This window comes from Mustela erminea, chromosome 1 (assembly GCF_009829155.1).
Source record: "Mustela erminea isolate mMusErm1 chromosome 1, mMusErm1.Pri, whole genome shotgun sequence".
Classification (NCBI taxonomy): domain Eukaryota; kingdom Metazoa; phylum Chordata; class Mammalia; order Carnivora; family Mustelidae; genus Mustela; species Mustela erminea.
The window spans coordinates 169,134,721-169,150,107 of NC_045614.1; the positions used below are offsets into that span (position 1 = coordinate 169,134,721).

Sequence of the window (15,387 nt, forward strand, 5' to 3'; positions counted from 1 at the left end):
ATCTGGAAGGAAGCCAATGGTTTTTAAAGAGTATACACGAGAAATTACATCCAGTTTGAAGGATCACAGAGTATCTCCATGATTGAAAGACATCTACCCTAATTGCAAGACAAAGCCAAAGGGCCTACCCAATTAATAATTTTTTATAAAGCCAAAATTTTTTAAGAAAATAGCATACGTCATATACTGTAGTAGTGCCTAAGATACAATGACAAAGCACTCAAAATACTAAAAAACAAGATTTCTATACTCAAGTATCTTTTAATGGAAGGGAGAGAAAATAATTAACATATTGCATGAATACATGTGACATTCTCTATATTCTAACTATGAGAAGTACTTGGGTATTTGAGTGTGCAGATGCATGAGTTAGGAAGACACAAACAAAAATAACTATGAAAAGTTTCCGAAAGAAATAATTTTCTGCTACTTGAAGGAAGACGATTTAAATAGCCAAGGGAGTACAAAGGGAAAATATTTAAGTATAGTATATTTTGCCCACATAGAGTGGGCAAAAATATGTGTGTTTATAAGAACTAAACAAAGATCAATGTGGTTAGCACGTAAAGATAGAGGTCGGCTTGAGGTACGTATAATGAGATATTATGTAATCCAACAATGAGATATATGTGTGTGTGTGTGTGTGTGTGTGTGTGTGTGTGTGTTTCTGAGAGAGATAAAGAAGTAACAAATGATAATGATGATATTTTACTATTTTTAAAAAAATGTCTACCAGAAAAATTTAAATATGGATTTTACATCTGTCACACATACAGAACAATTCAAAGTAAATCATACACCTGAAGGTAAAATGCAAAACTAAACAACTCCTAGAGGATAACATAGGAGAATCTAGGTGACCTTGGATTTAGCAATGATGCTTTAGAAACACCACCAGAAGAATAATCTTTGAAAGAAAAGTTAGTAAGTTGAAATGACTGCTCTGTGAAAAGCACTGCTGAGAGACAAGCCACAGCCTTGGAGAAAATGTTAGTAAAAGATTCATTTCATATAAGACTGTCCACTAAAATATACAAAGGACTGTTAAAACTCAATATTTGGAAAACAAACCAATTAAAAATTGAGCACAAGTTCTAAACAGACCCCACCTAAAAACAACTGGAGAAGCAAGACAGGTAAATAAGTAGACAAGAGCAACAGTAAAAATAACAGATTTGTCAACAGCAATAATAAAATAAATAAATTGTAGAATAGCTTTCCAAATGATAAAATGTATTTCTTGTCAGTTTGGAATTGTGTGTCAAGATAAGGATTCTTAAAACACTATTTTTTAAAAATATTTTATTTATTTATTTGACAGATAGAGATCACAAGTAGACAGAGAGGCAGGCAGAGAGAGAGAGGAGGAAGTGGCCCGATGAGGGGCTCAATCCCAGAACCCTGGGATCATGACCCAAGCCGAAGGCAGAGGCTTTAACCCACTGAGCCACGCAGGTGCTCCTCTTAAAACACTATTAAGAAAATTTCCAAATGAGAAAAAGAGAGAGAGATGTACTGAGATTTAGGTATCAGTTCCCAGCTAAAAAAACTCCCCAAAAGATGTAATTTAAGACAGAAATTGAACCCAGATGGAAAAAAATACAGTGGCAAAAATAAAACAAAAGAAACAACAAACAAACAAAAACACTGATAAGCCTGTGGGTAAAGCTAAACAACATTTAATGAGTAAGTATAATAATTAACATTACTAATTATGCAATAAAAATGTTAAGTGACACCGAAATACTGGACAAAAATATATATAAAATGGGACTGATCAGAGTTAATAATAACAGATTTTTATGTTGTATGCAAGATAATAGTCATATTGATAAATTTTAATGTTAAAAAAGAAGTTAAGACAAATTTTTAGTAAGTCAGTTGAAAACTTAAAGTGGGTATATAACTGATTCTATTTTAAGAATTACGTAATTAAAATGAGCCTTAATTTTACAAAAGAGGAAAGAAAAAACATACAGAAGCAAGTCAACATTAAAATAGCAAAGCAAGCTGGTGTAGATAAATCTAAATACCTAAGTAATAATAATAAATACATCAATTTTTCCAATAAAAATCAAGCATTGTCAAGTTGAGTTTAAAAATACAGTAAAAAAAAAGTGAAGCTCATAAGTAGTATATAAATCTTAGATTATATATTTCTTCTTCACTAGATAGGAAGAAACTAATTTCTACATATGTATATTTCTTTTAATTGAATCTTAGTTTTCTTCATAGGCATGTGAGTTACCCAAATAAATATTAAATTCCTAAGAATAAAAAACAATTTAAAAAATACAAATCAAAAGAAGTGAACTATCTGATGTTTCAAAAAGAAATACAACATAAAGCTTCCTAAAGATTAGAGATGAAGAACAAAGGTAAACTGAGAAAACGAAACAAAAAGAAAGTAATTTGTATATATTATATTATGAAAATATTATGAAAGAATGTGTGCAAAAATAGCATTATTGATATAAAGTGTCATGTCATGTTATAATAATAAATTTACAATTAACTAGAAAGACAGTAATTCTAAATATGTATAGCCTTATATCTATGAAGAAAATTTTTATAGAATTATGAGAAAAATTGACAAGTTCATAATAATAGTCACAGGTCTAAAATCACCTATCCTTTCATTGATAAAAATAGAGCACTGCACTAAAAATATGGATATCACCTGTTCATCTCAAGGCTTTAGAATTATTTATTAGAAAGAAATTATGTAGTAGGCAATTATTGTGTTCACAAATTTCAGTACATCAGTATCAGTTTAATTTATCTAACCACAGTTTAATTATGTTAAAATCAAATACCACAAATATGCAGTAATTAATGTTTTCAAATTAAAAACACAATTCTAAACAACACAAAGGTGAAAAAGAATTATAACTAAGATCTGCAGTATGGCAGAGTAAGAAATAATGATGAAGCAATTTGTCACATTTATAAAATGCACCTGAAACAGTGTATTGGTTGGAATTTGTAGCCTTAAATGTCTATGTTTGGCAACAAGAAAGGTTGAACATTAATGAACTAAAAATTGCAGAGTATGAGTAGGCAAAATGAAAGTAACAATACAGATGAGAAAAGACATTCCAAAAGAAAAATAGGAAAGAGTTGCAAAACCAAGTGTCATTTTGAAAAGTCTAATGAAATAGTAAAATCTGATAAGATTACCTTTAAAAAGATCCTTACTGATAATGTGAAATTTAAAAAACAAGGCAAAGGATCAAAGGGGAAGAGAGGGGAAAAAATGAAACAAGATGAAACCAGAGAGGGAGACAAACCATAAGAGACTCTTAATCTCAGGAAACAAAACTGAGGGTTGCTGGAGGAGAAAGAGGTGGAAGGGATGAGTGGCTGGGTGATGGACTTTGGGGAGGGTATGTGCTGTGGTGAGTGCTGTGTATTATGTAAGACTGATGAATCACAGACCTGTACCCCTGAAACAAATAATTCATTATATGTTAATAAAAAGATCAGAGGTAAGGAAATTAATAATTGAATGTGGTAATAATTACAGAAATATTCAAAGTGAAAAATAATGTGTGAGTGCTTAGTTCATTCCATTAGATTTAAAATCTTATGCAACATGTGAAATTATTTATTAAAATATAACTTGCCATAAGCTACAGAGTAGAAATCCTGACTAGACTATAACCATTTAAGTCATTAAAGCCACTTTTGGAACTCTTCAAACAAACAAACAAACAAACAAACATAGCTACAGGTACAAATGTGAACAAGTACTAAGAAACACTGGAGTGCCCATTTAGGTAAAAATGAAATTACTGATTAAAAAAACAGCCATTCCTGACATCTAATTCTACTATATCAGTATTTCAGTATTTGATAAATGACAAGATACATATACCAGCTAATCTCGCTTGTAAATGTACACAATAATTCTAAACAGAATATTCACAAACTAAATGCATGCACAGCACACATACTTCTATTTGGAGTCTCCAACTATTAAAATACAAAAGAAAAATTTTATAAAACTAGAAATAAATGGGATTTTTTTTAAGTTAGATAAAGTCAATTTATAAAAACTTGCAAATATTGCTGAGTAAAATCACAGAAGATCTACATGAAGAAATATACTATGTTTACTGTTCAAAAGACCCAATATAATTAATATAATTAATATGCCCACTTCCTCCACAGTTCTGTAGATTTTAAAAAAGAGTACTAAAAATTCCGATTGTTGTTCTTTTTTTCCCCTAGAAATGGGTAAGGTGATTTTAAAGTAAGCTGGGTAGGCAAAAGACCAAGAGTAGTCAAAACAATCCTGAAAAGAAAAAAAAAAAAGGAAATTTACCTTGATTTCAAGATTCACTATAAGGATAAAAATATCAAGATAGCATTATATTGTCAAAAGGATAGATTTATCAATATAACAATATCAGAAGTACAGAAATATGCTATATATATACAGTAATTCTTATTCTTCCAGAAAATCATGATAAGAACAACTAAATACATGTATTGCAGATAAAGAAAAACTTACCTCTGACCTCACTCAAAATCTCAAAATTTATGTGGAATGAAAGTAGTCAAACAAATAGTACCTATTGTATGATTCCACTTGAGTGAGTGATATTTTAGAATAGCCAAACTAACTTAAGTAGGAATCAGATCCACTTTTTCTTCTGGTAGGATATTGGCTAGAAATTAGAAGAACAGATACTACTACATGACAGAATTTTTCAGTGTCTTGATAGGACTATGAGTTACATGCATATATACTATGAGTATACACATTTGTCAAAAATGATTAAATAGAATGCTTACTATCTGAATGTTTTACTGTAAAATAAGCATACTTTGTATGTAGAGTTCATACCTCAATTTAAAAAAAATGAGAAGCCAGCATCAATGAGATCTCATTAACCAAGAATGGAATAATTTGAGCAAGAATAATATCGAAATAAATAGAAATCAGTTTGAAGCATTGCATATAAAACATATACATTTAGGATTAATTTTACTAAAAAAAACAATCATTGCTCCTCCAAAAACAGTTTATCTTTCAGCGGTCATAATTGGAGGCTAACTGACAAACCTAATTCTTACTCTGAAAATTGTCAATGGAAGAAATAATTAAGCTTTATTATTGTCTTTCCTATTGAAATTGTATTTCAGAGTAACCAAATATACCATATTAAACAACAACCATTTTGCAACGCCTATTGCCATCTTTAACTCACTGACCATTCTTCATATAAGGAAGATTGGAACACTCAGGCATTGTGTGCCTCCTAATGTGATATAATATGAAATACTTTTCACCACTTGTGTATGATTTTGCCCAAAGAAGTAGAACCTAGATATAAGAACTTACTACCAGTTTATAGGAAACATAGGTTATAGAGGAACAAGTCACATGACACAGTGAAAGAACAAGTAGATAAATCTAGAATCCAGGACAACTGCATTCCTGGTTTCTTCAACATTAACAATAATATTTAAAAAAAGGGGATTTGAGGAGTTTGTTTGGATCTTAATTGTAAGAAACCATCTTAAAAAATATATTTTTGACACAGTTGAAAAACTTTACATATGAATTGGGAACCCAATAATACCAAATAATAATTGTTAATTTTGTGAAGGGTGATAATAGCATTTTCAAACAAAGAATTACATTTGTAAACAAAGTCTAAATGTTTACATTGAAAAATATACAATACAAATAAAATTTTAAAAAATTAATAAAATTTAGTATTGCTAATTGTAACATATATATAAAATTCAATTTCTTATTATTTAACAGCTATAAATACTTAGTGATAATAACATGAAATAGCAACAGATACCTTTAACAAAAACATACATAAATTATGGAGAAAAAAATTAAAATATTTTAAAAGATTCAAATAAATTGAGATATATTATGTTTATAAAAAAGAAATTCAATTTTAGAAAAATATCTATTCTCCCAAGACTATGTATCTGTTAAAGTTAATCTGATAAAATCCCATCAAGATTTTTTTTTAACAAGCAAAACTTAATCTTTTTTTTTTTAAATTTTTAATTTTATAAACATTTAATGTATTACTAGCCCCAGGGGTACAGGTCTATAAATTGCCAGATTTACACACTTCACAGCACTCATCATACCACATACCGTCCGCAATGTCCATAATCCCACCACCTGCTCCCTACCCCTCCACCCAGCCACCCTCAGTTTGTTTTGTGACACTTAGAGCCTTTTATGGTTTGTCTCCCTCTCAATCCCATCTTGTTTCATTACTCTTTTCCTACCCCAAAACTCCCCACATTGCATCTCCACTTCCTCGTGTCAGGGAGATCTACAGTAGTTGTCTTTCTCCGATTGACTTATTTCGCTAAGCATAATACCCTCTAGTTCCATCCACATCGTTACAAATGGCTAGATTTCTTTTGGCGGCTGCATAGTATTCCATTGTATCTATAATCCACATCTTCTTTATTCATTCATCTGTTGATGGACATCTAGGTTCTTTCCAGAGTTTGGCTATTGTGGACATTGCTGCTATAAACATTTGGGTGCATGTGCCCCGTCAGATCACTAGATTTGTATCTTTCAGGTAAATACCCAGTAGTGCAATGGATGGGTGGTGGGGTAGCTCCATTGTCAACTTTTTGAGGAGCCTCATGCTGTTTTCCAGAGTGGTTGCAACAGCTTGCATTCCTACCAACAGTGTAGGAGGGTTCCCCTTTCTCTTTATCCTTGCCAGCATATGTCAGTTCCTGACTTGTTCATTTTAGCCATTCTGACTGGTGTGAGGTGGTATCTCATTGTGGTTTTGATTTGTATTTCCCTGATGCTGAGTGATGTGGAGCACTTTTCCATATGTCTGTTGGCCATCTAGATGTCTTCTTTGCAGAAATGTCTGTTCATGTCCTCTGCCCATTTCTTGATTGGATCATTTGTTCCTTGGGTGTTGAGTTTGCTAAGCTCGTTATAGATTTTGGACACTAGCCCTTTATCTGATATGTCATTTGCAAATATCTTTTCCCATTTTGTCAGCTGTCTTTTGGTTTTGTTAACTGTTTCCTTTGCTGTGCAAAAGCTTTTGATCTTGAAGTCCCAATAGTTGCCCCTGCTTCCCTTGCCTTAAGCGATATTCCTAGGAAGAAGTTGCTGCAGCTGAGGTTGAAGAGGTTGCTGCCTGTGTTCTCCTCAAGGATTTTGATGGATTCCTTTCTCACATTGAGGTCCTTCATCCATTTTGAGTCTATTTTCGTGTGTGTTGTAAGGAAATGATCCAATTTCATTTTTCTGCCTGTGGCTGTCCAATTTTCCCAACACCATTTGTTGAAGAGACTGTCTTTCTTCCAATGAACATTCTTTCCTGCTTTGTCGAAGATTAGTTGACCACAGAGTTGAGGGTCTATTTCTGGGCTCTCTATTCTGTTCCATTGATCTATGTGTCTATTTTTGTGCCAGTACCATACTGTCTTGATGATGACAGCTTTGTAATAGAGCTTGAAGTCCGGAATTGTGATGCCACCAACTGTGACGTTCTTTTTCAATATTCCTTTGTCTATCCGAGGTCTTTTCTGGTGCCATATAAATTTTAGAATTATTTGTTCCATTTCTTTGAAAAAATGGATGGGATTTTGATAGGCATTGCATTAAGTGCGTAGATTGCTTTAGGTAGCATAGACATTTTCATAATATTTGTTTTTCCAATCCAGGAGCATGGGACATTTTTCCATTTCTTTGTGTCTTCCTCAATCTCTTTCATGAGTACTTTATAATTTTATGAGTATAGATTCTTTGCATCCATGGTTATGTGTATTCTTGATATCTTACAGTTTTGGGTGCAATTGTAAATGGGATTGACTTCTTAATTTCTCTTTCTTCTGTCTTGTTGTGGGTGTAGAGAAACGCAACTGATTTCTGTGCATTGATTTTATATCCTGACACTTTACTGAATTCCTGTACAAGTTTGAGCAGTTTTGGAGTGGAGTCTTTTGGGTTTTCCACATATAGTACCATATCATCTGCAGAGACTGATAGTTTGACTTCTTCTTTGCCGATTTGGATGCCTTTAATTTCTTTTTGTTGTCTGAATGGTGAGGCTAGGACTTCTAGTACTATGTTGAATAGCAGTGGTGATAACGGACATCCCTGCCGTGTTCCTGACCTTAGTGGAAAATCTTTCAATTTTTCTCCCTTGAGAATGATATTTTTTCTGGGTTTTTCATAGATGGCTTTGGTAATATTGAGGTATGTGCCCTACTTTGAAGAGTTTTGAACAGGAAGGGATGCTGAATGTTGTCAAATGCTTTTTCAGCATCTATTGAGAGTATCATATGGTTCTTGTTCTTTCTTTTATTAATGTATTATATCACATTGATTGACTTACAGATGTTGAACCAACCTTGTAGCCCTGGACTAAATCCCACTTGGTCATGGAGAGTAATCCTTTTAATGTACTGTTGGATTCCATTGGCTAGTATTTTGATGAGAATTTTTGCATCTGTGTTCATCAAGAATATTGGTCTGTAATTCTCTTTTTTGATAGGATCTTTGTCTGGTTTGGGATAAAGGTAATGCTAGCCTCGTAAAATGAGTTTGGAAGTTTTCCTTCCATTTCTATTTTTTGGAACAGTTTCAGGACAATAGGAATTAATTCTTTAAAAGTTTGGTAGAATTCCCCTAGGAAGCTGTCTGGCCCTGGGCTTTTGTTTGTTTGGAGATTTTTGACGACTGTTTCAATCTCCTTACTGGTTATGGGTCTGTTCAGGTTTTCTATTTCTTCTTGGTTCAGTTGTGGTAGTTTATATGTCTCAAGGAATGCATCCATTTCTTACAGACTGCCAAATTTGCTGGTGTAGAGTGTCTCTTAATATGTTCTTAGAGTTGTTTGTATTTTTTTGGTGTTGGTTGTGATCTCTCCTTTTTCATTCATGGTTTTATTATTTGGGTCCTTTCTCTTTTCTTTTTGATAAGTCTGGCCAGGGGTTTATCAATCTTATTAATTCTTTCAAAGAACCAGCTCCTAGTTTCGTTGATTTGCTCTATTGTTTTTTGTTTTTTTGTTTGTTTTGTTTTTGTTTCTATTTCATTGATTTCTGCTCTGATCTTTATGATTTCTCTTCTCCTGCTGTGTTTAGGCTTTCTTTGTTGTTGTTGTTTTTGTTTTTCTTTCTCTATCTCCTTTTGATGTAGGGTTAGGTTGTGTATTTGAAAACCTTCTTGTTTCTTGAGAAAGGCTTGTATCACTATATATTTTCTTCTCAGGACTGTCTTTGCTGTGTCCCACAGATTTTGAACCATTGTGTCTTCATTATCATTTGTTTCCATAAATTTTTTTCAATTCTTCTTTAATTTCCTGGTTGACCCATTCATTCTTTAGAAGGATGCTGTTTAGTCTCCATGTATTTGGGGTTTTTTTGTTTGTTTTTTCTTTCCAAATTTCCTCTTGTGATTGAGTTCTAGCTTCAGAGCACTGTGGTTTGAAAACATGCAGGGAATGGTCCCAATCTTTTGATATCAGTTCAGACCTGATTTGTGACCCAGAATGTGATCTATTCTGGACACTGTTCCATGCACACTAGAGAAGAAGGTATATTCTGTTGCTTTGGGATGGAATGTTCTGAATATATCTGTGATGTCTATCTGGTCCAGTGTGTCATTTAAGACCTTTATTTCCTTGTTGATCTTTTGCTTGAATGATCTGTCCATTTCAGTGAGGGGGGTGTTAAAGTCCCCTACTATTATTGCATTGTTGTCGATGTGTTTCTTTGATTTTGTTATTAATTGGTTTATATAGTTGGCTGCTCCCATGTTAGGGGAATAGATATTTAAAATTGTTAGATCTTCGTGTTGGACAGACCCTTTGGGTATGATATAGGGTCCTTCCTCATCTCTTATTATAGTCTTTGGCTTAAAATCCAATTGATCTGATATAAGGAATGCTACCCCAGCTTTCTTCTGATGTCCATTAACGTGGTAAATTGTTTTCCACCCCCTTACTTTAAATCTGGAGGTGTCTTTGGATCTAAAATGAGTTTCTTGTAGCCAACATATAGATGGGTTTTATTTTTTTATCCATTCCAATACCCTGTGTCTTTTGATTGGGGCATTTAGCCCATTTATATTCAGGGTAACTATTGAGATATATTAATTTAGGGCCATTGTATTGCCTGTAAGGTGACTGCCACTATATATTGTCTCTGTTCCTTTCTGATCTACTACTTTTCAGGTCTCTCTTTGCTTAGAAGACCACTTTCAATATTTCCTGTAGAGATGGTTTAGTATTTGCAAATTCTTTCAGTTTTTGTTTGTTCTGGAAGCTTTTTATCTCTCCTTCTCTTTTCAATGATAGCCTAGCTGGATATAGTATTCTTGGCTGCATGTTTTTCTCTTTTAATACTCTGAATATATCATGCCAGTTCTTTCTAGCCTGCCAGGTCTCTATGGATAAGTCTGCTGCCAATCTTATATTTTTACCATTGTATGTTACAGACTTCTTTTCCTGGGCTGCTTTCAGGATTTTCTCTTCGTCACCAAGACTTGTAAATTTTACTATTAGGTATTCAGGTGTGGACCTATTCTTATTGATATTGAGGGGGGTTCTCTGTACCACCTGAATTTTGATGTTTGTTCCCTTTGCCACATTAGGGAAATTCTCTATAATAATTCTCTCCAATATACCTTCTGCTCCCCTCTCTCTTTCTTCTTCTTCTGGAATCCCAATTATTCTAATGTTGTGTCATCTTATGGTTTCTCTTAACTCTTGAATTCTCCCCTCATGGTTCAGTAGTTGTTTGTCTCTCTTTTGCTCAGCTTCTTTATTCTTTGTCATCTGGTCTTCTATATCACAAATACTTTCTTCTGCCTCATTTATCCTAGCAGTAAGAGCTTCCATGTTTTATTGCACCTCATTAATCGCTTTTTTTTATTTCAACTTGGTTAGATTTTAGTTCTTTTATTTCTCCAGAGAGGGTTTCTCTAATATCTTCCATGCCTTTTTTGAGCCTGGCTAGAACATTTAGAATCGTCATTCTGAACTCTAGATCTGACATATTACCCATGTCTTTTTTGATTAGGTCCCTAGCCTTCAGGACTGCCTCAGGTTCTTTTTTTTTTTTTTTTTTTTTTTTGGTGGTGAGTTATTCTGCCTTGTCTTTTTGTCCAGATAAGAATATATGAAGGAGCAAATAAAATACTAAAAGGTTGGAAAAGACCCTAGGAAAATGTGCTTTAATCAAATCAGAGGAGACCCCAAATTGTGGGTGGGAGAAAGGGGGTGAAAAGAAGTTCAGAAGAAAAAGAAAATTAAAAAAGAAAACAAATTAAGAAAAAGATATAAAAAAGAAAAAAAATATATATATATATATATTAGACTGGTGACTAGAACCAGGGTCATCCACTTAATTTTGGGAGTATTTTGGTCCCTTGGAAGAAACTACTTCCCAAAATTTTAAAGAATGAAAAACATATATAAAGTTAAACACAATGAATGGATGGAATCTGACTATAAAGATGAAAAAAAAATTTTTAAGTTCTAAAATGAGTTGATAACATAAGTTGGTTGGGAGAATAAAGAAAAAGAAAGTGGGGAGAATTTTCTCAGGCTGGAGACTAGAACAATCCTGGTGCTAGATTTAGGGTGTATTTTGATCTATAAGAAGTTGTACCTCAAATTTTTTAGAAGAAAAAACCCTATGTGTATACAAAAAATAAAGTTAGGTACAGTGAAGGAGAAAATATGACTATAATAATGAAGGTTCAAAAAAGATTATTATTTTTTTAGGAAAAGTATTGTTAAGATAAACTAGTTAAAAATGTTAAAAGAGGAAAGGGTAAAAGTTAAAAAATTAGCAGAAAAAGAAAATTTCAAAAAATTAATTAAGTGCAAGACTAAAGAATCATGGGGAGAAACCCATGTATTCCATGCTTTGCTTTCTCCTCCTCTGGAATTCCACTGTTCTCCTTGGTGAGTGAACTTGGTCTTGGCTGGATTTCTTGTTGATATTCTGGGGGAGGGGCCTGTTGTAGTGATTCTCAAGTGAAAATTTTCCCCAGGCGGAATTTCACTGCCCTTACCAGGGGCCAGGCAAAGGATTCCGTTCTGGTTCGCTTTCAGGAACTTTTGTTCCCTGGATGCTTTCTGTAGAGTTCTGGAGGATGGGAATGAAAATGGCAGCCTCCCAATCTCCGGCCCAGAGGAGCTGAGTATTGGGGGCCCCACTCAGTGCGCCCTCAGAGAAAAGCGCTCAATCACTCCCGTCTCCCTGGCCTCTGGCTGTGCTCTGAGCTCACCCAGCCTGTGACCAAATGTCTCTGTCTCTAGCACGCAGCTCTTCCTGGAGTCTCTGAACCCCGCAGATCCCTGAGCTTTCCAGGGGGGGTCTCCCCAGATCTTGAGGGGACTCCACTCACAGTGCAGTGCCCTGTGCCATGGATTATGGTTCAAGGTAACCCTGAGTCGCGAGCTCAGTCTCTGCTCTCTCTCTGTAGCCGGCTTCCTGGCTCTAATACCTGCGAGCTCCGAGACACTCAGACACCCCTGATACTTCTATGAACCCCATGGAACCTGAGGCCACTCTGTCACCACATGGTTTTCACCCTGGTTTAGCCTCTGGAGTGATGTCCCTCAGAAAGCAGACTTTTAAAAGTTCTGACTTAGTGCTCCATTGCTCTGCCGCTTGCCGGGAGCTGGCCCCCCGCCCCCCGCAGTCTATCTTCCTATCGCTTTGGATTCACTTCTTCGCTGGTCCTACCTTTCAGAAAGTGGTCGATTTTCTGTTTCTAGAATTGTTGCTCTTCTTTTCTTCGATTTCCTGTTGGATTTATAGGTGTTCGGAATGGTTCAATAGGCTATCTAGCTGATCTCCTGCTACCTGATGTCATCTCAGCCTGCTACTTCTCTGCCATCTTGACTCCTCCCTCACCCATCAAGATTTTTTAAAATTTCCAACTGATTCCGTTTTATTTTTTTTAAAGATTTTATTTATTTATTTGACAGAGAGAGCCACAGCAAGAGAGGGAACACAAGCATGGAGAGGAGCAGAGGGAGAGGGAGAAGAAGAATCCCTGCTGATCAGCGAGCCCAATGAGAGCTCTATCCCAGGACCCTAGGTTCATGGCCTGAGCTGAAGACAGACAGTTCAGACAGAGCCTCTGAGGCACCCCCAAATTTCTAACTGATTTTAACTTTTAAATTAAATTAGTTAAGAAAATGAGGATAATTTTAATTTGAGGGAAAACTAGTTTGGGAGAATGTCTCTATCAGAGATCAAAATTATTTTAGAAATTTAGCCCCACATGGTGTGGAGGCCAAGAAAAACAAGACTATACCCACCTTGAGTCTAGCTCTGACATAAGTGCAGCCATCTTGATGTTCGAGATTATCACAAAATATTTCTTGGGTTTTGACCTACTCAGATTAGCACTTTTAAACAGTCCCTCTCTCCTTTAATGATTGATTTAAACCCCTGGACTGGAAAAGGGTTTTTTGTCAAAGAGCAAAAAACTTATTTGAGCTTCATTTTCTTTTTGTTTTGCTAATCATGTTTTGCTATTTTCTCCCATGTCTCCTCACCTGACTTCAACTCCTTCGCTGTCATAACTTCCACAGATGATCCTTTCCACTTGGGAAGATCACCTGAGCAGTCTCCCCTGGACTCAGCTGCCTCCATCTTTCATAATTCCTCTACACATTCCCCAACTGACTAGTGTTGACCTGAATAGGTAGGGACAACTCTATGCCCCTATTCAGCAGGAAGAAGTTAGAGAAAATGAGACCTTCTACCTTCAACAACCTTAAAGATTTAAGGGTCAAAATTGTTCAGGGGGAATGATGTGGGAAACAGAGGCAGAAGAAAATCATTAAAATTTCTTACCTATTGACAAGCCCTTGAAACAGACAGAGTGGCTCTCCCCTGGGGACTCAACTGCCCTCACCTTGAGGTTTTGCTAAGGACAGTCCTAGCCTGCTGGACCCCCTACTCCAACAGGTCCAACCAGGATCCTGTAAGTCTACTTTAGGAACCTTTATCTCTAAACCTCCAAGATAGTGTCAGCAATCATTCCCAAGCATATGGTCCACTGATATACATCTAAAGGGTCTCATGAGAAGGTTTTATTCCTGGTAATGAATAACCTTTTTCCCAAAAATAGCTAGCCCCTCAAGGTCCTGGAGACCTTGCTTCCAAAAATTCCTTAGAGACTTACATCATCTCTAATCGCCTTTGTCCTCACCCACCACGGAGTCCACCCCTACTCTGCCTTTAAAAACTCTGACTGTAATCTGGTTCCGGGTCCAAGTCCCTACTCCACTGTGTCGGGTATACTTGGGCCCAAGCTTAAGCTTGCTGAGTAAACCCTCTTGTGTTTGCATTGGTGTTGGCTCCTTGGTGGTCTCTCAGACAGGAAAACTCGGGCATAACAATGGGGCCTCGCCCTCTACCTGATGCTTTCCCTGCTTCTGCACTCTTTCTCTGTCAAATAAATCAATAAAATCTAAAAAAAGAGACTATTTTAGAGATTAAGAGATGAATACACAGTGTTATTTGTGCAGCAATAGTTAGATCGATGAATGGAATAAGGAGGAAAATCTAAACACAATGGGACATATATGAAGATTTGCTTTATGACAGGAGCCTTGTAGATTAATTGTGGAAAAGGGTATTTTCAAGTGATCTGAGACAAATATATGTACTTTATAGAGCAATGGATCTCCACCGGGCACCATACAGAAAAATATATCTCAAGTTGCTAAAAGACATTAGTAACATATACTACAAAATTTGTATAACAGAACATAGAGACAAGGTGGGACTTTATTGGTCATGGCAAATATTTTGGATTTTATTCTAAATAATGCAAGAAGCCATTGAATGTGTTTCTTGTTTTTTATTATTTTTTTTCCTCCCCATAAGAATGACATAATGTGAGTTACATTTTAAGTTTCACTTGGCTGCTATCTGTAGAATTAGGTATATGAGAAAGAGAGAAGAAATAATGTAGCCAGTTAGAAGACTGAAGAGTCTGGGTGAAAAATGATTATTGTATAGTGTATAGTAGTAGAATTGCCACATCGAAGTTAATTTTAAAAACCTACATGTTTCTTGCCATAATATTCTTATTATAAATTAGTTATATAACAACATAAGCATCTTAAAAGTCAGAAACATATAACTTAATTTACTAATATAAATTAGATATTTAATTGGTATTTTGTCTTTTTCCTGAAGCTTAATGTGAACCTTTCAAGTTCATATTTGTATTATCTCATGACAACAGTTTTACTATGCAGCTATTTTCATCAAGGTTTAGTAACATTAATTCAGATTTTCTTTAATTTATGTGCATAAGAATCACTAAGATTCCTAAGAAGAGGATCCCATGATTTACTGGGCATTGACCTATGGTCTCAC

The 15,387-nt window shown here is 35.0% G+C and overlaps 1 long non-coding RNA gene across 1 annotated transcript; it reads right to left on the reverse strand.

The window, feature by feature from the left end:
* Positions 1-3,153: 3,153 nt before the first annotated feature.
* LOC116567046 lies at positions 3,154-13,347 on the reverse strand. Its single transcript, XR_004276090.1, has 3 exons — positions 13,274-13,347; positions 3,951-3,955; positions 3,154-3,167 (listed from the first exon to the last, which is right to left on the reverse strand). It is a non-coding gene; the product is annotated as an uncharacterized LOC116567046 (long non-coding RNA).
* Positions 13,348-15,387: the final 2,040 nt, after the last annotated feature.